The sequence below is a fragment of the Bos grunniens genome, chromosome 1 (genome assembly GCF_055505025.1).
Source record: "Bos grunniens cultivar Pamir isolate PY7600 chromosome 1, Bosgru_T2T1.0, whole genome shotgun sequence".
NCBI lineage: Eukaryota > Metazoa > Chordata > Mammalia > Artiodactyla > Bovidae > Bos > Bos grunniens.
The window spans coordinates 57,911,697-57,933,124 of record NC_141165.1 but is presented as its reverse complement, the minus strand read 5'-3'; positions in this window follow the sequence as shown (position 1 = coordinate 57,933,124).

The following is a 21,428-nucleotide window of genomic DNA, read 5'->3' as shown; positions in this document are numbered from 1 at the left end:
TAAAAATAAGTTCAGCAGACTCCTTTTCAAATATTTACAATTACACATACATATATTTAAAACATTCATATTTTACTGAAAGGGAACATGCTTTCTTTTCCCATATTTTAGAGCATATTCAATTGTGAGTCATATACTTCATCTCACAAAGAGCAATAGAAGCTATATATTCTTTAGTCAATCCACTAAAGCTAGGATTCAATGACAAAATCATGAATAAATAACCAAAAGTACTCTTCTAAACACCCATCAGATCAGAGTAGAAATCAGATGCTAATTATGGCAAATTAATTACTCTTCTGAGCATTTCACTTCAAAATCTATAGAATTGTGGCCTTGAACATTTTTACAGCAACAAAGAAAGCCTACAATTTAACAACTAAGAATTCAACTTAAGGAAGGAGAAGAAGACTAAATTCTGTTACTCTAAGAGTTGAACTATTTTAGGCTTCTGGCTTATCTAGGCTATTTAAGGTCATAGTACACAGAATTCATGGCGATGCAGACCTGGCAAGGATTCAGGCCTATTTCTGATGATTTTTCTGGCACAAGCAGCAGAATGAGTCAGGCTGTTCTGGCTCTGCAGAGCCCAGGGTGGATTCCCCACTAGGACTGCAGAAGAGGCATCTCAGTCCAGTGAGGGGAGTGTTAAGGCATCTCCCCCAGGTTGTTGGCTCCTGAACTACTAGCAGTCTTGGCCTCCTTCTGGGTTCTCCTTAAGGCCTCCTGCAGGCCCTGCAGGTTGGCAGAAAGGGTTCTGAGAGAAGTGGCCTCACCCAAAGGTGGAGCCCAATGTGAGCCAAGAAAGGCAGGATGCTGCTGGTATTGGGAGATGAGGGCTCTTTGGAAGAGCTCCAAGCAGTTTTCCCCCGCAAATCATCATCTACTCGCTGGCAGCTAGACACACTCTCAAGGATCTGGGTGGTTCTCAGCAGGCTGATGGTTCTGTGTTAGGGAGCTGCCGGAGGAAAGGCACTGATGCAGTCGTGTGGGTTGTGCCTTGCAAGTGCCCACCCAGGACCAGCCCTGCTCCACACACACACGGTCCCTCAGTTTGCCCACATCTTTCTTCCCACATGAAGGGTCATTTTCTGATCTGCACAAATGTGTCTTGAAGGGCTGAAGGGAGGCTGTTGTTATTCAGTCACTAAGTCCCGTCCAACTCTTTGTGATCCCATGGCCTACAGCACACGAGGCTCTTCTGTGCCTCACTATCTTACGGAGTTCGATCAAACTCATGTCCATTGAGTCAGTGATATCATCCAACCATCTCATCCTCTGTCTCCTCCTTCTCCTTTGCCTTCAATCTTTCCCAGCATCAGGGTCTTTTCCAATGAATCAGCTCTTTGCATCAGGTGGCCAAAGTACTGGAGCTTCAGCTTCAGCATCAGTCCTTCCAGTGAATATTCAGGGTTGATTTCCTTTAGAATTGACTGGTTTGATCTCCCTGAAGTCCAAAGGACTCTCAAGACTCTACTCTGGCACCACAATTTGAAAGCATCAATTCTTAGGCACTCAGCCTTCTTTATGGTCCAACTATCATATCCATACATGACTACTGGGAAACCATAGCTTTGATCATATGGATGTTTGTCAGCTAAGTGATGTCTCTGCTTTTTAATATGCTGTCTAGGTTTGTCATAGCTTTTCTTCCAAGGAGCAAGCATCTTTTAAATTTGTAGGTGCAGTGACCATCCATAGTGATTTTGGAGCTCAAGAAAGTAAAATCTGTCACTGCTTCAACTTTTTCCCCTTCTATTTGCCATGAAGTGATAGAACTGGGTGCCATGATCTTTGTTTGTTGAATGTTGAGTTTTAAACCAGCTTTTTTACTCTCCTCTTTCACCCTCACCAAGGGGCTCTTCAGTTCCTTTTGAATTTCTGCCACTCAGTGGTTAGAGTGGAACCATCTGCATATCTGAGGTTGTAGCTATTTCTCCCAGCAATCTTGATTCCAGCTTGTGATTCATACAGTCTTGCATCTTGCCTGATGTACAGGTCAGATGCTGCCACATTTCTGGTCCCAGAGAGAAATTTGGGGAGCCCTGAAAATGTTGCAGTGATGAACTGAGGCAAAGATCTAGCTCAACACTCCACCAGGAGGTGGGGACAGAAGGAAGGGACTCAGTTTCTTCTGGAAAGTTGGATTCTGGGAAGCCACAAGAGCAGGGATTTAGTGTTCTCTCCCGTGCTCCACCTTGCTTCCTCTAAAAGAGGACACTGTCATTTATGTCATGATGCTTTGACTGCAGATGTTGTGACACTGTGGCAGCAGGTGACCTCCGCTGTCTAAACTGTGATCCTAGGAGCTGTCGGTCTCCAGCCCCACAAGGAATGAAGCTGGCCTCTCCTTGAACATCACATGCATCTGATGTGACCTGAGCAAGTGCAGAGTTCAGATCAGGCTTGGAGCTTCCCATCACATCAGGGGCTGCCTACACCCCACCCAATGCTACCTTCCACTGATTTAGATGGTTGGCTTTGAAAACAAGGCAGAGCTTTTCCAGTCCTTCATAACCCAACAGATTCAGTGTACCATGCAGGACTCTGGTACTCTGGGTGCTTGCTACCCAGTCCTGAATTCAGGAGCATCAGCAACTTGGGAGACAAGACCTCCAGGTGACCAGTGTGCACGTTTGGATTTGAGAAACACTGCCTACCAAGCCATCTCCTTTCTCAGTTAGAGTTGAGCCAAGAAAAAGTATGAAATTGTTTTAAAGTTAATATCTTTGAGTGGTGTGTGTTTCTCCACCTTTTCTCTGGTTTAAGTTGCTGAAAAAGTCTTGAACTAAGGAAAACAGAATTGTAGCCATTTCCTTCTCCAGGGGATCTTCCCAACCCAGGGATCAAACCTGGGTCTCCCACATTACAGGTGGATTCTTTACTCTCTGAGCCACCAGGGAAGCCCCAAGGATTACTGAGAATTGCTGTCAGTATACATGGCTTGTCTCATTCATGCCTGGAGCCCTGAATCTGATTTTAATGTCTAGCTCTCCAGGTCCTCTGGGGCCCTGCTGTTTGAAGAATGTAATGTAAATCCCACTCAGTTGGACAGCAAAGGACTATCTCCTGATGAATTCATCCTTTTCATCCTTATCCTGAACCAGTTAATTCTCATCTCACAAAATCTCAGGGTTTCATATTCTAAATTCATTAGGAAATACCATTTTACATTCACTACTTCTGTTTCCTACATGACAGTCACCCGATAGGTATGTGAACTGTTTATCTCATTTTTTTTCAAACGAAACAATCTCTTGTAAGCAAGCCAAGATTTATCAAAAATGCAGAAATTAACTGCTCAGGGAGGGGCATTTTTATTTGTTTTCTTATGTTCCTAGGTTTGTTTTAGACAGCCTATTATATTTCTAAGGTATGATTTTAACAATAACCGCATACACGTCATTTTATTTACGATGAAGTATAGATTGGTAAATAGTTCATTCATTATGAGGAAGATTTCCAAATATCTATTATAACATGTGTTTGGTGAGGCCATTTTTTAAAAGGAGCATAAAAATATATTTTTTTAAACATCGCATTTTCAAATTCCCCAGGGCACTCAACTTTCCCACTGCAATACAGAAGTGAATAAGGTATTCTGTTTAAACCAGCTGAATTCTCATCTCTGTGGAGTTACAAAAAGGAGAAACAAAGCCTTTCTCAAAGAGTTTACAGTCTACAATCATATCTATAAAAGAGAGACAGTTGAATATTGTTTTATGGTTGGACTGTGTACCTTGAAGATCAAAGAAGAGAGAATCTGTCGCTTGCTGTAATAATCTGCATACATAACGTGTAACTTGAACATTCCACATAAACAGAGTCAGGGTTTACAGTGAATGTGGGAATGAGAATAAAATATTTGATGTCAGCCAGCATTTGTGTGCAGATTAACTCCAAAATGCCTCTCCCAGGATTTCTAATTTCAAATGCCCTCTTTCTCTTCAAGCTAAAAAATTTTCATGAGGATGTCCTCTGTTCAGTTCAGTTCAGTTCAGTCACTCAGTTGTGTCCAACTCTTTGCAACCCCATGGACTGCAGCATGCCAGGCCTCCTTGTCCATCACCAACTCCTGGAGTTTACTCAAACTCATGTGCATTGAGTCTGTGATGCCATCCAACCATCTCATCCTCTGTCGTCCCCTTCTCCTCTCACCTTCAATCTTTCCCAGCATCAGGGTCTTTTCAAATAAATGAGTCAGGTCTTCGCATCAAGTGGCCAAAGTATTGGAGTTTCAATTCCAGTATCAGTCCTTTCAATAAATATTCAGGACTGATTTCCTTTAGGATGGACTGGTTGGATCTCCTTGCAGTCCAAGGGACTCTCAAGAGTCTTCTCCAACACCACAGGATGTCCTACTCATGACAAATATACTGGTTAGAGACCAGGGTCCACGTCATGGGACTTCGGAGAGAGAGAAAATCGCAGGCTGAATCAGGACACTCATCACATACACAGTGAGACAAGCTAGGATTAAAATTTCAGTGGTATAGTAGATCCTCTGATTATCAATGTAATATGTATCCACTGACAAAAGAAAATAGAAAAAAAGGAAAATAATAAAAGAAGCTATTTGATTCTAACATACCAATTGGAGATAATTGCTGTAAGCATTTAGGACTGTATTTACCAGGATTTTGTATGCATTTATAATAAAATATATACACATTATATATACCACCATTGTGTGGTATCCTGCTGTGAATTCCTGGGACTGACAACAGAGGAGAGAGAAGACGGATAAGGAGGCTACAGTTCAATCAGTCTCTTTCAGTTGATACTGCTTTGTCTTGCATTGCTTTTCAATGCTATCATTTTGATGTATGGTGTGACAGGTTACTTTCTTTAGCACCATCAGTGCTAAAGTGATGGTTAATTCAGTATTCACTTATGCTGTCTACACTGTTCTAGGTGAGATTTGACAAATGCACACACTACGCAAAATAGAAATGATACTTTAGAGTTTTTTTCACGGCCTTTGAAAACTGAGTTACTCAGTTATTTCTTTTTTTTTTTTTTTTTTCCAGACAAAGATGATTTATTTATTTATTTATTTTTCTCTCTAATTTTATTTTATTTTTAAACTTTACATAATTGTATTAGTTTTGCCAAATATCAAAATGAATCCACCACAGGTATACATGTGTTCCCCATCCCGAACCCTCCTCCCTCCTCCCTCCCCATACCATCCCTCTGGGCCATCCCAGTGCACCAGCCCCAAGCATCCAGCATCATGCATCGAACCTGGACTGGCAACTCGTTTCCTACATGATATTTTACATGTTTCATTGCCATTCTCCCAAATCTTCCCACCCTCTCCCTCTCCCACAGAGTCCATAAGACTGTTCTATACATCAGTGTCTCTTTTGCTGTCTCGTACACCGGGTTATTGTTACCATCTTTCTAAATTCCATATATATGCGTTAGTATACTGTATTTATGTTTTTCCTTCTGGCTTACTTCACTCTGTATAATAGGCTCCAGTTTCATCCACCTCATTAGAACTGATTCAAATGTATTCTTTTTAATGGCTGAGTAATACTCCATTGTGTATATGTACCAAAGCTTTCTTATCCATTCATCTGCTGATGGACATCTAGGTTGCTTCCATGTCTTGGCTATTATAAACAGTGCTGCGATGAACATTGGGGTACACGTGTCTCTTTCCCTTCTGGTTTCCTCAGTGTGTATGCCCAGCAGTGGGGTTGCTGGATCATAAGGCAGTTCTATTTCCAGTTTTTTAAGGAATCTCCACACAGTTCTCCATAGTGGCTGTACTAGTTTGCATTCCCACCAACAGTGTAAAAGGGTTCCCTTTTCTCCACACCCTCTCCAGCATTTATTATTTGTAGACTTTTGGATCGCAGCCATTCTGACTGGTGTGAAATGGTACCTCATAGTGGTTTTGATTTGCATTTCTCTGATAATGAGTGATGTTGAGCATCTTTTCATGTGTTTGTTAGCCATCTGTATGTCTTTTTTGGAGAAATGTCTATTTAGTTCTTTGGCCCATTTTTTGATTGGGTCGTTTATTTTTCTGGAGTTGAGCTGTAGGAGTTGCTTGTATATTTTTGAGACTAGTTGTTTGTCGGTTGCTTCATTTGCTATTATTTTCTCCCATTCTGAAGGCTGTCTTTTCACCTTGCTAATAGTGTCCTTTGATGTGCAGAAGCTTTTAAGGTTAATTAGGTCCCATTTGTTTATTTTTGCTTTTATTTCCAATATTCTGGGAGGTGGGTCATAGAGGATCCTGCTGTGATGTATGTCGGAGAGTGTTTTGCCTATGTTCTCCTCTAGGAGTTTTATAGTTTCTGGTCTTACGTTGAGATCTTTAATCCATTTTGAGTTTATTTTTGTGTATGGTGTTAGAAAGTGGTCCAGTTTCATTCTTTTACAAGTGGTTGACCAGATTTCCCAGCACCACTTGTTAAAGAGATTGTCTTTAATCCATTGTATATTTTTGCCTCCTTTGTCGAAGATAAGGTGTCCATATGTGCGTGGATTTATCTCTGGGCTTTCTATTTTATTCCATTGATCAATATTTCTGTCTTTGTGCCAGTACCATACTGTCTTGATAACTGTGGCTTTGTAGTAGAGCCTGAAGTCAGGTAGGTTGATTCCTCCAGTTCCATTCTTCTTTCTCAAGATCGCTTTGGCTATTCGAGGTTTTTTGTATTTCCATACAAATTGTGAAATTATTTGTTCTAGCTCTGTGAAGAATACTGTTGGTAGCTTGATAGGGATTGCGTTGAATCTATAAATTGCTTTGGGTAGTATACTCATTTTCACTATATTGATTCTTCCAATCCATGAACATGGTATATTTCTCCATCTATTAGTGTCCTCTTTGATTTCTTTCACCAGTGTTTTATAGTTTTCTATATATAGGTCTTTAGTTTCTTTAGGTAGATATATTCCTAAGTATTTTATTCTTTCCGTTGCAATGGTGAATGGAATTGTTTCCTTAATTTCTCTTTCTGTTTTCTCATTATTAGTGTATAGGAATGCAAGGGATTTCTGTGTGTTGATTTTATATCCTGCAACTTTACTGTAGTCATTGATTATTTCTAGTAATTTTCTGGTGGATTCTTTAGGGTTTTCTATGTAGAGGATCATGTCATCTGCAAATAGTGAGAGTTTTACTTCTTCTTTTCCAATTTGGATTCCTTTTATTTCTTTTTCTGCTCTGATTGCTGTGGCCAAAACTTCCAAAACTATGTTGAATAGTAATGGTGAAAGTGGGCACCCTTGTCTTGTTCCTGACTTTAGAGGAAATGCTTTCAATTTTTCACCATTGAGGATAATGTTTGCTGTGGGTTTGTCATATATAGCTTTTATTATGTTGAGGAATGTTCCTTCTATTCCTGCTTTCTGGAGAGTTTTTATCATAAATGGATGTTGAATTTTGTCAAAGGCTTTCTCTGCATCTATTGAGATAATCATATGGTTTTTATTTTTCAATTTGTTAATGTGGTGTATTACATTGATTGATTTGCGGATATTGAAGAATCCTTGCATCCCTGGGATAAAGCCCACTTGATCATGGTGTATGATCTTTTTAATGTGTTGTTGGATTCTGATTGCTAGAATTTTGTTAAGGATTTTTGCATCTATGTTCATCAGTGATATTGGCCTGTAGTTTTCTTTTTTTGTGGGATCTTTGTCAGGTTTTGGTATTAGGGTGATGGTGGCCTCATAGAATGAGTTTGGAAGTTTACCTTCCTCTGCAATTTTCTGGAAGAGTTTGAGCAGGATAGGTGTCAGCTCTTCTCTAAATTTTTGGTAGAATTCAGCTGTGAAGCCGTCTGGACCGGGGCTTTTGTTTGCTGGAAGATTTTTGATTACAGTTTCAATTTCCATGCTTGTGATGGGTCTGTTAAGATTTTCTATTTCTTCCTGGTCCAGTTTTGGAAAGTTGTACTTTTCTAAGAATTTGTCCATTTCTTCCACGTTGTCCATTTTATTGGCATATAATTGTTGATAGTAGTCTCTTATGATCCTTTGTATTTCTGTGTTGTCTGTTGTGATCTCTCCATTTTCGTTTCTAATTTTATTGATTTGATTTTTCTCCCTTTGTTTCTTGATGAGTCTGGCTAATGGTTTGTCAATTTTATTTATCCTTTCAAAGAACCAGCTTTTGGTTTTGTTGATTTTTGCTATGGTCTCTTTTGTTTCTTTTGCATTTATTTCTGCTCTAATTTTTAAGATTTCTTTCCTTCTACTAACCTTGGGGTTCTTCATTTCTTCCTTTTCTAGTTGCTTTAGGTGTAGAGTTAGGTTATTTATTTGACTTTTTTCTTGTTTCTTGAGGTATGCCTGTATTGCTATGAACTTTCCCCTTAGGACTGCTTTTACCGTGTCCCACAGGTTTTGGGTTGTTGTGTTTTCATTTTCATTCGTTTCTATGCAAATTTTGATTTCTTTTTTGATTTCTTCTGTGATTTGTTGGTTATTCAGCAGCGTGTTGTTCAGCCTCCATATGTTGGAATTTTTAATAGTTTTTCTCCTGTAATTGAGATCTAATCTTACTGCATTGTGGTCAGAAAAAATGCTTGGAATGATTTCTATTTTTTTGAATTTACCAAGGCTAGCTTTATGGCCCAGGATGTGATCTATCCTGGAGAAGGTTCCATGTGCGCTTGAGAAAAAGGTGAAATTCATTGTTTTGGGATGAAATGACCTATAGATATCAATTAGGTCTAACTGGTCTATTGTATCGTTTAAAGTTTGTGTTTCCTTGTTATTTTTCTGTTTAGTTGATCTATCCATAGGTGTAAGTGGGGTATTAAAGTCTCCCACTATTATTGTGTTATTGTTAATTTCTCCTTTCATACTTGTTAGCATTTGTCTTACGTACTGTGGTGCTCCCGTGTTGGGTGCATATATATTTATAATTGTTATATCTTCTTCTTGGATTGATCCTTTGATCATTATGTAGTGACCTTCTTTGTCTCTTTTCACAGCCTTTGTTTTAAAGTCTATTTTATCTGATATGAGTATTGCTACTCCTGCTTTCTTTTGGTCCCTATTTGCATGGAAAATCTTTTTCCAGCCCTTCACTTTCAGTCTGTATGTGTCCCCTGTTTTGAGGTGGGTCTCTTGTAGGCAACATATGTAGGGGTCTTGTTTTTGTATCCATTCAGCCAGTCTTTGTCTTTTGGTTGGGGCATTCAACCCATTTACATTTAAGGTAATTACTGATAAGTATGTTCCCGTTGCCATTTACTTTATTGTTTTGGGTTCGAGTTTATACACCATTTTTGTGTTTCCTGTCTAGAGAATATCCTTTAGTATTTGTTGGAGAGCTGGTTTGGTGGTGCAGAATTCTCTCAGCTTTTGCTTGTCTGAAAAGCTTTTGATTTCTCCTTCATACTTGAATGAGATCCTTGCTGGGTACAATAATCTGGGCTGTAGGTTATTTTCTTTCATCATTTTAAGTATGTCTTGCCATTCCCTCCTGGCTTGAAGAGTTTCTATTGAAAGATCAGCTGTTATCCTTATGGGAATTCCCTTGTGTGTTATTTGTTGTTTTTCCCTTGCTGCTTTTAATATTTGTTCTTTGTGTTTGATCTTTGTTAATTTGATTAATATGTGTCTTGGGGTGTTTCTCCTTGGGTTTATCCTGTTTGGGACTCTCTGGGTTTCTTGGACTTGGGTGATTATTTCCTTCCCCATTTTAGGGAAGTTTTCCACTATTATCTCCTCAAGTATTTTCTCATGGTCTTTCTTTTTGTCTTCTTCTTCTGGAACCCCTATGATTCGAATGTTGTAGCGTTTAATATTGTCCTGGAGGTCTCTGAGATTGTCCTCATTTCTTTTAATTCGTTTTTCTTTTATCCTCTCTGATTCATTTATTTCTACCATTCTATCTTCTAATTCACTAATCCTGTCTTCTGCCTCTGTTATTCTACTATTTGTTGCCTCCAGAGTGTTTTTAATTTCACTTATTGCATTATTCATTATATATTGACTCTTTTTTATTTCTTCTAGGTCCTTGTTAAACCTTTCTTGCATCTTCTCAATCCTTGTCTCCAGGCTATTTATCTGTGATTCCATTTTAGTTTCAAGATTTTGGATCAATTTCACTATCATTATTCGGAATTCTTTATCAGGTAGATTCCCTATCTCTTCCTCTTTTGTTTGGTTTGGTGGGCATTTATCCTGTTCCTTTATCTGCTGAGTATTCCTCTGTCTCTTCATCTTGTTTAAATTGCTGAGTTTGGGGTGTCCTTTCTGTATTCTGGCAGTTTGTGGAGTTCTCTTTATTGTGGCGTTTCCTCACTGTGTGTGGGTTTGTACAGGTGGCTTGTCAAGGTTTCCTGGTTAGGGAGGCTTGTGTCGGTGTTCTGGTGGGTAGAGCTGTATTTCTTCTCTCTGGAGTGCAATGAAATATCCAGTAATGAGTTATGAGATGTCTATAGTTTTGGGGTGACTTTGGGCAGCCTGTATCTTGAAGCTCAGGGCTGTGTTCCTTTGTTGCTGGAGAATTTGCTTGGTATGTCTTGCCCTGGAACTTATTGGCCCTTGTGTGGTGCTTGGTTTCAGTGTCGGTATGGAGGCATTTGATGAGCTCCTGTCAATGAATGTTCCTCGGAGTCAGGAGTTCCCTGGAGTCAGGGTTTGGACTTAAGTCTCCTGCTTCCGATTATCGGTCTTATTTTTACAGTAGTTTCAAAACTTCTCCTTCTATACAACACCATTGATAAAACATCTACATTAAAGATGATAAGTTTCTCTACAGTGAGGGTCACTCAGAGAGGTTCACAGGGTTACATGGAGAAGAGAAGAGGGAGGAGGGAGTTAGAGGTGACCCAGATGAGATGAGGTGAATCAATAGTGGAGAGAGTGGGCTAGCCAGTTGTCACTTCCTTATGTGCACTCCACAACTGGACCACTCAGAGATGTTCACAGGGTTATACAGAGAAGAGAAGAAGGAGGAAGGTAACAGAGGTGGCCAGAAGGATAAAAGGGGGGAATGAAAAGGAGGGAGACAGATCCAGCCAGTAATCAGTTCCCTAAGTGTTCTCCACCGTCTGGAACACACAGAAATTCACAGAGTTGGGTAGAGTAGAGAGGGGTTAGGGAGGAGACACAGGCGACCTGGTGGAGAAAAAGGAGGGTCCAAAGGGAGAGAGAGCAGTCAAGCCAGTAATCTCACTCCCTAGTGAAAAATGGGTCCTGAAGATTGGGTCCTTAAAGGTACAAAATTGGTAACAAATACATAAAAGCAAAAATTAAAAATCTAGAGTAGAGTTTGGAATTTCAAAAATACGACGTTAAAGAAAAGAAGAAGGAAAAGAAAGAGAGAAAGAACGAACAAACAAAAACAAACAAGGTCGCGAAAATTATAAAGAAAGTACAGGTACAAAATTGATAACTAATACCAGAAAGCGAAAATTAAAAATATAGAGTAGAGTTTGGAATTTCAAAAATACAATGTTAAAGAAAAGAAGAAGGAAAAGAAAGAGAGAAAAAACGAACAAACAAAAACAAACAAGGTTGCGAAAATTATAAAGAAAGTACAGGTACAAAATTGATAACTAATACCAGAAAGCAAAAATTAAAAATCTAGAGTAGAGTTTGGAATTTCAAAAATACAATGTTAAAAAAAAAAAAAAAAAAAAAGAAAAGAAGAAAAATAAAGAGAGAAAACAAACAAACAGATACGAACAATGTCACAAAAATTATAAAGAAAATACAGGTACAAAATTGATATCAAATACCAAAAAGCATAAATTAAAAATCTAGAGTAAAGTTTGGAATTTCATATATACAATGTTATATAAAAGAAGAAGAGAAAGAAGCAGAGAAGAAGAAGAAAAAAAAAAAAGTCACAGAAATTATATAAAAAAAAACTATAGGTACAAAATTGATAACATATACCAAAAAGCGAAAATTAAAAATCTAGAGTAGAGTTTGGAATTTCAAAAATACAATGTTAAAGAAAAGAAGAAAAAAACAAAAACAACAACAACAAAAAAACCAAGGTCAAAAAATTATGAAATATATATATATGAAGTTTGCTGAAGAAGAAAAAAATAGGGTCTTTTTTTTTTTTTTTTTCCTTTTTTTTTTTGCAAAGTAATAGGTTATAAAAGTGAAAATTAAAGGAACAATAGAGGACTTAAAATTTTTTTTTTTAATTAAAAAAAAAGAAAGAATGATCGTAAAAATAATAAAAATATATCTAGGACTTTTTTGTGTTTTTTTTTTTTTTTTTTTGTGGGTGTTGTGGGTTCAGTTCATTTTTGGCTAGTTCCTTGGTCAGATTTATATTTCTCAAGATCTATAGGCCCCTTCCTATGTAGTCCGTAGTAACCACAGGGTTTTGATCTATTGCCTGTAGCTTCCAAGGCGTTTCCCTCTGTTATATCTTCTTCTGTTTGCTAGTCTCTTCAGTATCTGGTTTCCGCCCTGACTCAAAGGGCACGGTGGAGGACACTTTTTTTTGTTTGTTTGTTTGTTTTAGGCTTACTTGTTCAGTCGCGCTGTGGGGAGGGAGGGAGGGATGCTGCAAACAAATAACACTGGCGTGGGCTCGCAGTGCCTCAGCCACCCTGGGTCTGCCCCCGCTCACGGCGCGTGTAGCCTCCCTGTCCACACTGCTCGGACTCTAGGTTGTTCCGCCGGGAACAATCCGAGGCTGGCCCTGGGCTGCATGCACCTCCCAGGTCCAAGCCGCTCAGGTTCAGGCACTCGGGTAGTCCTCAGAGGCGCAGACTCAGTTGGGCCTGCGTTTTGTGCTCTTCCCAGGTCCGAGCGCCAATTTGCTCTTCCCAGGCGAGCGCCAATGCTGCGACTTATCGCCTCCCCGCCACTCGGTTATCTGGATGTAAAACCGGCGCACCTTCTCAGGCAGATGTTGACCGTCCAGACCCCCAAGAAGTTTTAGTTAGCAAAGAAGCCTGCTTACAATTTTATAGATAATGTCTCTCTGGGGCTGCGATTGCCCCCTTCCGGCTCTGGCTGCCTGTCACCGGAGGGGGAAGGTCTGCAGCCGGCTATCTCTGCTCAGTCCTTTGTTTCGTGCGCGGGCCCGGCGGTCTTAGGTTAGGGCTGGCTTTTCGAGTGGTAGGTATCCCACAGTCTGGTTTGCTAGCCCAAATTATTTCGCTCAGACAGCGCTCAGGGTATTCAGGCCAAATTCTTACTCTCAGCGATGCAGCCCACGCCGCGCCTCCCTGCCCAGCCCCGTCTTGCTAATGGCGGATGCAGGCGTCTGCGCTGCTTCTCTGCTGGGGGAGTTACTGTAGGGCTCGCAATCTGCGAGTTTTAAATTGTTCATTTATTTTTTCTCCCTGTTATGTTGCCCTCTGTGCTTCCAAAGCTCGGCACAGATTCGGCAGTGAGAAGGTTTCCTGATGTTTGGAAACTTCTCTCTTTTTAAGATTCCCTTCCCGGGACGGAACTCCGTCCCTCCCTCTTTTGTCTCCCTTTTTTTGTTTTTAATATTTTTTCCTACCTCCCCTCGAAGAGTTGGGTTGCTTCTCTGGGTGCCCGATGTCCTCTGCCGGCACTCAGAAGCTGTCCTGTGGAATTTACTCGACGTTTAAATGCTCTTTTGATGAATTTGTGGGGGAGAAAGTGTTCTCCCCGTCCTACTCCTCCGCCATCTTGGCTCCTCCCCCCCTCAGTTATTTCTTAAAAGGTTTCAGATGTCTATATCTGCTTTAATATGAGAAAAATGTCAAGTCTTGCAAGATGTGGTTGTGATGTAATTAATATAAACCTTTTTGCTAAGCTTGTAGATCTCTTAATCCCAAATCACCTGTGTACTGCAGAATGGGACTGTTTGAGAATTGATGTTAAAGACATCATTCTAGGCCCAGTGAAAGAAAAATTTGTGCCAGATATGGGCCTTGACTCATAGAACTCACTGTCTAGAATGGGAGGTATGCCATATGGAATGTACTAATCATGAGCACACGATGAGTATACATTCCAGAAAAATGCAGGGGCGATTTGCCTTCGTGCCTAACTGAGGAATCCCAGTTGCTCTTTTGGATTCTCTTGGGCGTCATTCCCCAGTTCCCGGAGGACACCTTCTCTCTGAGTCCTAGTTAGACTAGAGACCCTTTCATGATACTTCTGTTAGGATATGCCTGTCTCTATCTCTATGCCAACTCCATTTTTATTCCTTATATCTCTTTTCCTTTCCAGGTTATGAATAAATTGAAAGCAAGTAGCAAAACAGTTATTTTTGCATCTCTGGGAAATAGCATCTGGCATGTAAAATTATTGAATAAATGCTATTGGGATGTATGAAATCAAGAGAAGTTCAGGAAGGGAACTTGAAGGTATCATTTTGATGTTGAGGTACTAGCAAATTCTTTAAGAAACCAAAATTTGAGAAAGCAGTTATAATATAGAGTGAAATTGAGGAGCTCAGAATGCCATGGCACTGAGGGTATCCATTATCTCATTCACAACTGGGGTGCCCTGGCTTGCCTCAGTACACAGTGAAACTTGATGGGTAGTGTAAGAGAAAACAGTTATTTAATTTTCTTCAAGTTGTGATTCAAATTTCAAAGACAAGTTAATTTTAGAAACTAGCCTGCCTTTAAACAAGTCAGTGGGGCCAGAACAATAGCACATCTTTCAGAATTTTAAAAACAAATGGTTTTTTAAAAAATGACAAGTGATTTTTTAAAATAATTGAATGGTCTCTAATATTTAAGAGATTGTCTTTCCCAACTCCTTCTCAACATTACTTTTCCCCTCTACCACCTTTTTTTAAGTTAAATTTTTTTGTTTGTTTCATTTATTTATTTATTTGGCTGCGTTGGATCTTAGTTGCAGCATGTGGGATTTTCATGCATCATGTGGGATCTTTCATTGTGGCACACAGACTCTCTAGTTGTGGCTCAAGGATTCAGTAGTAGCTGTGCACGGGCTTAGCTACTCCAGGCACGTGGGGATCTTAGTTCCTGACTAAGGACTAAACCTCTGTCCCCTGCATTGCAATGCAAATTCTTAGCCCCTGGACCACCAGGGAAGTCCTTCTGCGGTCTGATATATAAAGTGAAAATGTTAGTTGCTCAGTTGTGTCCAACTCTTTGCAACCCCATGGACCATAGCCTGCCAGGCTCCTCTGTCCATGGAATTCTCCAGGCAAAAATACTAGAGTGGGTAGCTATTCCCTTCTCCAGGAGATCTTCCTGACCCAGGAATTGAACCCAGGTCTCTCTCATTACAAACAAATTCTTTACTATCTGATCCACCTTTTAAAACATAAACATATTTGTTATGGGCCTTCAAGAGTAATATAAAGCAGTCCAACTGTTGGAGGCTTTCAGGTGAAGGGAGAAGGTGATATTTGAGGAGGGCATTCATGAAATGCATACACATGATTTATAAGAAAACAATTGAATCTTAATCAGTCTGAGAAACACATTTTGGAACAATTCTGGAAGTGTGGGTGGTAATATATTTGAATATCAAATAGAATGGTTCCAGTTTACTATATGATTTATGTCATATGAATCAAATTTATAAAGATATGCCTGTACTGCCCTTTTATGCTCAAGTTTTTCATAAATTTCCCTTGTAGAAACTCTTTAGGTGTGGGTCATTTTTTCAGTATTATCTTTAGACTTATTATATTCACTTTCAAATTGATATCCACATTTTTTAGATTTAATTTGCATTACAATATTTTATTACAGAGCTAGAAAAAAAAGTCTTAGAGTTAGAAGAGATCTTGTAGCTATATTAACCTAATCCTGAACAAATTGAATAGAAAGACAAGTACTTGTCACAGTACTGTGAAAGAACATACATTTTTAAATCAAATAATCTTGATTGTTGTCTTGGTTCTACTATCTACTTTTTGGATTTTATGTTTTGTAAGAATGAATTAAATCATTACATACTGGAATTAAATGAAAATAGTTGGTTAAATGTTTTAAATATCTTAACTGAGTACCTATTGAATTAAGTATTCCAATAGATTGTAAACTTGCTTAAAGTAGGAATTTTTATCTATTGTCCAGATCTGGAAATAATGCTTGGAAGATAATAGGTATTCTATATAATCTTTTAAAATCAATGAATTTAATAAATTAATAGCTTTGAAGAAATAAAATCCTTTTAGCATTAAAACTACACTGAGTATAATTCAGTATTGAATAACTGGAAGTCAATATTATATTGACTTCCACATATCCTGACATCATTAAAGTATTTTGATTTTGAGGTGCCAGAAGGTCATTTAGGGGGTTCTAGTTTTATGGGTTGATGGAAATGGAGCTTATTGAGCTTTAACTTCCTTTAAAATTTTCAGAGACAAGGATCTTACTCTGTATTTATACAGACTTAGGCTTTTTATTAATATAAGTGAAGGTATTCTCCTTGTGACTCATGGGAAAAGACCAAGAAATATGATTTAATTACAGGTAGCAAAATTTTGGCAGCAAACTATCAAATAAATTCTCTCATTAATCTATCCAACCACCCATCTATTCATAATGATTCTGCCCTGGAAGCTGACATGATGGATGAACTAGGAAGTGTATGGTGTAGAGTGGTTCAATAAAGTCTTCCTGTTTAATATTTATTGGGGACCCTCTGTGTGCTAGGCAACCTATAGAATACAGATTAGACCACAGTTCTCACCTTCAAAAATCTAAGACACAAATATACCTCATAAAGTCTCTGTGGAATGAGGCAAGCTGCCAAACCAAGAAAACAGGAAAAAAAAAATCTGAAAAGTAATGACTTCAATTTTACCTCTGATTTTTGATTGTTTCTTGCTCTGTCTGAAGAAATAAATCTGAAACAGAACAGATGGGGCATATCCAGCCTGTGTTCGATTACCTGGGCATTGAAGTAGACCCATCCATCTGCAAAGAGCTATATTGAGCTGCCTTCATGGAAGAAAAGCTTGATTTGTGTTTTAAGAGATAATAAATTTCATCAGTTTCTTTCTAAAAGTTGTGATACAAAGTTCAAAGAAAACTTATTCTAGATATTTTTCTCTGTTTAATTGAGCAATAACCTGAGTTACAAAAAAAATATTTTTAAAGGATATTTTAAAACAGCTGAGTTTCTATATAATTGATTAATAGGTAAGGACATATTAAGAGGGTGAAATCTCTAAGCCTATGGTAAGGGAAGGTGCCTGCCCCTTCACCCTTCAGAAAAATTGTCTAAAGCACAAACATGTTTGTAACAGAAAGCTGGATTTATTCTATGAGTGATAAAAAACCATTGTTAGGTTTCCTCACAAGATAATCTGTAACAGAGTTGTCTAAAATGGGTCCTGGGCACTGAAATGAGTCTAACCCAAATTTAAATGGTCCTGTAACTATAAAATACACACTAGATTTTGAAGACAGTATCAAAAATGAAAACTATCTAAATTAATATTTTATATTGATCACATGTTGAAATATATTTTGGATAAGCTGGGGTGAAGTATGTTATAAAATTAATTCCAAACTCTTTCTCTTCACCTTTTTAATATGGCTGCTAGAAAAATTTAGAATTGCCTAAGTGGCTTACTTTATACTTCTTTTGGAAAACAATGTTGAATATTGAGTGAAACTTTTCCTATTGCCCTGAAATTGGCTTCTAGGACCTATAGATAAGGACAAGTGCTATCTAGCCCCACATTCCAAAAACAGCAGCCAGAAACTGGGCTAAACAACCCTCTGAATTAGAATGTGGGGGAACTCTTTCTTCTACAGTCCCAACTTCAACCAAACAGTACACTCCCAAGGGCACTGTTTGTAGAAAAGGGCTTTTAGCCTCTCCTTCCTGCAGGCATATTTCATCCACTTTCAAGCCAAGTGATAAGGTTTGAAAGTAGGAGGTGGAAATTAAAGCTTGAAGGTCACTGCAAGAGACAGAGCTACGTATTTTGCTTCTATTCCTGGCTGAATGTTTGATCAGTTGCAGGATCTTGGCAACACACTGATGGGGCATCAGAATGCAGTGGAGAGTGTGGCGAAAGAATCATTGGGAAAACTTGAAGGTGGCTTTTGGATTGAAACATAGAAACTGGTCTCTCCTTTTTAGTCTAGAAATGCATGAAAGCAGGATGCTTGCTGTAATAGTTTGCCTAGAAAAAGAGACTGTTCTGTAATTTTCCTGTAAAGAAAAATCAAAGGGAAGAAGCCATTCCGAAGTCCCATGGCCCTCAGATAGAATATAAGAGGATCACTTTTATTCTCGTGGCTTCCTATAAAGGGGCATGGAGGCTACAGGAGGGAGCAGAGGCTATAGGTTTACCCAGGCATCCTGGCCAAGGGAGGGGACATTCCATCTCACCAAGAATGCTATACTCCCTCTCTTCATTTTCCCAGTGCTGCTTGTATGCATGTGTGGGAAGGGAGGTGATGATTAAGGGAGGTCAGGGTAAAACCTGTTGCCTGAATCATTGACTGTTCTTTTTATAATGTGAAATACTTAACATTGGTTCTCAGTTATGAACTCTAGTCCCAAGCACACAGTGCTAATCCCAACATTCTACTACAGACTCACTTGTGTCATGGTCCTACTCAAAGGCTATTAATGGTTTCTCACTGTCTGGAAGACAAAATTGTAATTCCTTAGAAGACCATAGTTATAGAATTTGGTCCATACCCAACTTTTTAGCCTCTCATCTATTAACACCAATCTTTCTGCTTTAACCAGATAGAACCACCAGGAACTGCTCATTTTTGTTTAAAATCATGTTTTCATTCATTCAACAAATGTATATCATCTCTTATGCGTCCAAGCACTCTTCTAGGCATTAAGGATGTAGTAGATAAATTAGATATATTTCCTTTCAACACAGAGCTAACAGTCTCTAATAAATAAGATACTTTTGTCTCGGTAAAATTCTGTCCCTGCTTCTTGAATATGTGTCTCTTCCATCGCAGCTTAAATATTACCTCCACTGTGAAGCTTTTCTTCAGATAGGACAAAGGCTGTTTGGCTCTGTAGTTTGTATTTATTATTTGATGGAATCTTCTGTTACTTGATTATCTCCCCACCTAGTCTGAGATCTCATTGACAGGAACTGTGTTCAATCTATCTTTGAATCTGCAACATCTGGCACATTATGTGTGCTTTAAAAATGCATATGCTGAAATGCTTCAACATTATTGTCTTTCATTTAATTCTCTTCTTATTTCTTACTTTTGTATTGAATGTTTTCTCAGAGGTTACATAACAGTCAGAGACTTACAAGCCAAGTTTAGTTCAGAACAGTTACACAATCAAAATATGCTTTAAAGAAGTCTATTCCAAGTAGCATTGGTTGAATATTTCTTTCTGCATCTAAACAGTGAAGTCATTCCTGTCTTTTGGGCAAAAGGTAGAGTAATAGCTCCCTGAATATTCTCAAAATTAAGGATAAGCAGCTGCTATCATTTTTAAAACATAAAACTATTTTGACCATCAGAGGCTCATTTCAATGCATACAAAAATAAAGCTAAATATAGTTAACACAGACTTGCATGTTGCTAAGTTATAATCACTGAGTCACTGATTAAGGGTGGCTTACTTCTGGGATTTGTCTTGAAAACAAGATTTTTCACCATTAAAATGGTTATTTTCTTTTCTTTAGTATTTGATAAAAACTAAAAGTAATTCAAGATTTCAAATAGCAATCTGTGACACTGAATATTAGCAGTTGAACTTTATTAATCTACTTTATTAGTGGGACTCAAATAAGTAGTTATGTAGTTGATTAGATCCCCAGAAAACCTCAGAATTTATGATACACAAAAACATCAGAATGTCCCAAGCATCTGAAAGTAGCATCAAAGGAATGAGGGTCCCAGCCTCCCAAAAGTGTCTGGCATCTTGTATGGCAGTTGTAGAAGCAGCAGGCAGGATGGGACCACAAGGAGGAAATCTTGTGATAAGGAAGTAGACATCTGTGTATAAAATCTACCAAGTACCAATACAAAGATGGCCAAGTCAGAAGATGACAGCATGGCTGGATTCTGACAAAAAGCCAAGTATCCACGCATACCCCAACCCCTCTTTTCTCTGCATGCGTCCTGGTTCTCAGATGCAATTCCAGAAAAATGTCAGGAAATGAATCCTGAAATGAATTAGATTTATTTTTACCACATGGTGCAATGGGCTTGAAGTATAAATCAAGTTGACTTAAAAAAAATTACATTTCTTGAGTTTAGAAGCTGTTTTGCAAATATGTTGCACAATATTCCTGTGCATTCATGTGTCTTTCTGAAGGATATATTTCTAGAAGTGAAATGCTGGATCAAAAGATACGCATCTTTCACATTTTGGTAGATACTACCGAATCAACTTCTAAAATTACATGCATTTTCTTTCTACTAATGATGTATAAGAATGTCCTTTGTCTGATCCCCCTTGCCAATATTTATTAATAGCTTCTAAAGATTCATTTACTTAAAATATCTTCTTTGGTTTCTTTCCACAGAAATATCTCTTTTGGTTTGCTTCCAGAAAAGCCTAGCCCAAAGATAATTGCATTTAGCTCAATTTCATTCAAATCCAATGTCATTAATTCATTTTTATCATCTATTTCCTTTGCTTTGAGGACATGTAGAGGTGGAGGACAGGAGGGTAACATTCACGAGGTGGTTACTTTGAATCAAGCACTTTATAAACAGTATTTCTCATCCTAATGACATTGTTTCAGTGGTTTTCAAAGTGTGAGATCTAGAAAAGCAGCATCAGCATCACTTCGGACCTTTGTGGAAATGCATATTCTCAGGCCTTGCCCTGGACCTACTGAATCAGAATCTCTGTGGAGGGCCCAGCACTCTGTTTTCTCTTTTTCAAGCCCTCCAGGTAATGCTAAGGTACCCTACATTTTGAGAACCACTGCATATGCCCATTTCATAGGGGAGGAACTAAAGGACTAAGTAGCTTGTTCAAGGTCATCAGCTATGACTTCAAAGTCAGCACAGTGCTTCCTCCTTGGGTGGAGATAAATGTTAATAGGATTCAAGGTATGAGATGTGCTGTTGGGGAGAAAATATGATAAAGTAAGACAGAGTAGGACTCAGAAAATCCAGCAATAGCAGAAGCCTGTGGATAATCATTATGGCCAGGTGATTACCAGCAGAGTAAACAGGGTTCCAAAACTAGGAGAGGGAGACAGACTTTCCCAATATACCCACTAGGCCTGAAATTGACCCTGGGTCTATGATTCCTTTTATTCTCACAAAATACGCTGAAAAGGTGGAGAATAGCTAGTACACAAAGCGTAAGCCCATGATTTTTGTGTTAGGATTCTTGTGGTCTTGAAAATATGGCAAAAGAATGGAAAAGTTGGAAGAAAACAAATTTCTCTTGTGCTCAAATTAGAGCATCTTTGTCAAAGATGATTATTAGTCCCTGAAATGTTTTTGTTTTTTTAAGAAGCAGAAAACATTGCAAGTTGTGGTAAAAAGTTTGGGTCACAGAAGAATATGAAAACTAGAAAGTAAAGGGCTTTC